This window comes from Carlito syrichta, unplaced genomic scaffold (genome assembly GCF_000164805.1).
Source record: "Carlito syrichta isolate Samal-C Ts95f unplaced genomic scaffold, Tarsius_syrichta-2.0.1 Scaffold130364, whole genome shotgun sequence".
Taxonomy (NCBI): domain Eukaryota; kingdom Metazoa; phylum Chordata; class Mammalia; order Primates; family Tarsiidae; genus Carlito; species Carlito syrichta.
The window spans coordinates 3727-5589 of NW_007074460.1; positions in this window are offsets into that span (position 1 = coordinate 3727).

Below are 1863 nucleotides of genomic sequence, written 5' to 3' on the forward strand. Positions count from 1 at the left end.
ATGTGGTTGTCATGAGCTTGCCACTGCACTCCAGCCTTGGCAAATGAGTGAGACTCCAACTCAAGAATAAAAAATAAATAAAATTTTAAAAAGCAGTTTAAACAACACTGAACATGAAATAATAGACATATTAACATTTGTAGCATTATTTAAATTTAAATATATTATTTATAGCAAAACCAGAATTCATCTAAAATTTATTTTGTGGCTTTAAAGGAAGTAAACACATCAACAGCACTTTTTATTTTGTCAAGAAAGTGACAGTTCAATTGGGAGTATATTTGTAATTACATATAAAATATCTGCTTCATATACGTTGACATCCTACGTTAGATGACATATATTACCTATATCAAGCTTTGATATTATACTATAAAATGAATTGAAAAAAGTCAGCCCTCTTGGTGAGTGTGTGTGTATGACCATTTTAGATAAAATCAGAATCTGTTAAAGGTCAGTTAACATACAACTATATGGTCCTGGGACCATTTATCTTCTCGAGCTTTTCTATGCTTATTGGTTTATTTCATTTTATTTTTTTGAATTTTAGAGTGTTTTGTTAATGTGCATTTTTTTTTTTTTTTTCTGAGTTGGAGTCTCACTCTGTCGCCCAGACTGGAGTGCAGTGGCCGCTCCCAGCCACCGCAGCCTCGATCTGCTGGGCTCCGGCGATCCTTCTGCCTCAGCCTTCCGAGTTGCCGGAATTACAGGCGCGCGCTGCCATGCCCAGCTAATTTTTTGATTTTATTGTAGAGATGAGATCTTGCCTGCTCAGGTGGGTCTCAAAGCCACGGGCTCAGGCAATCCACTCACCTCAGCCTCCCAAAGGCGCGGGATTACAGGCTGAGCCACCGAGCCCGGCTTGCTAATGTGCTTTTTTTTTTAAAGAAAATTGCACATTTCCTCTGGGTCTCCAGATTGCTGATGTAGGATTCTCTTGTTTCACATTTAATTTCTCCTTTCTTTTGAGTTTTCTACAAAATTCTGTATCCTATGTACTTCTGCTATTTTTCATCAACAGTATTTTAAACTATGCTTCTTAGCTTATCAACCTTAAGTGATTTTTAATTAATTTCTGCTTAGTAAGATGTCTTCGGCAAGGTCCAACTGTCAGTGGTATTGTTAAAAATATTATAATTTCACATACACACACACACACACACACACACACACACACACACACACCCCTAATCCCAAACTTAGATGAGCTTGTTCTAAGAAATTTGTGAGTTTTAAAATGTCATTTTAAAATTTCAAGTATTGATATTGCATGAACCTAAAGCCATTTAAGATAAAAATTCTGAAAGACTTAAATAATCTGGGCCAGGTGTGGTGGCTCACGCCTGAATCTCAGCACTTTGGGAGGCAAAGATGAAAGGATTGCTTAGTCCCAGGAGTTCAACATAGACAACATAGCGAGACCTTATCTCTACAAAATAATAATAAAAAAATTATCCAGGCATGGTGGTGCCTGACTGAAGTCTCAGCTACTCAAGAGGCTGAGGCAGAAGAAGGAAGAATGCTTGAACCCAGGAAGTGGGGGCTGTTGGTGAGCCATGATTGTGCCACTCCACTCTAGCCTGGGCAACACATTGAGACCCCAATTCAAAAAACAAACAAATAAAAAATTCAGTCTCTGATTTGGCTCTTATACAATCTATACAAGAATCAATTCTGGTCTTGCTTGCTGTTGGGTTAGCAGTTTCATGACCCATTAGCTTCTTAGCTAGTGTTCTGGAAATCTGGAATTTCAGTGGTATAATCTTAAAATTAATGTCATTAGAAACATGTACCCAGAGTACCTGTCACAGCCCTCTCTGTGGGTCTCAAAGTCAGTCCTTTTTGTTGAAAAAAACTCATTCT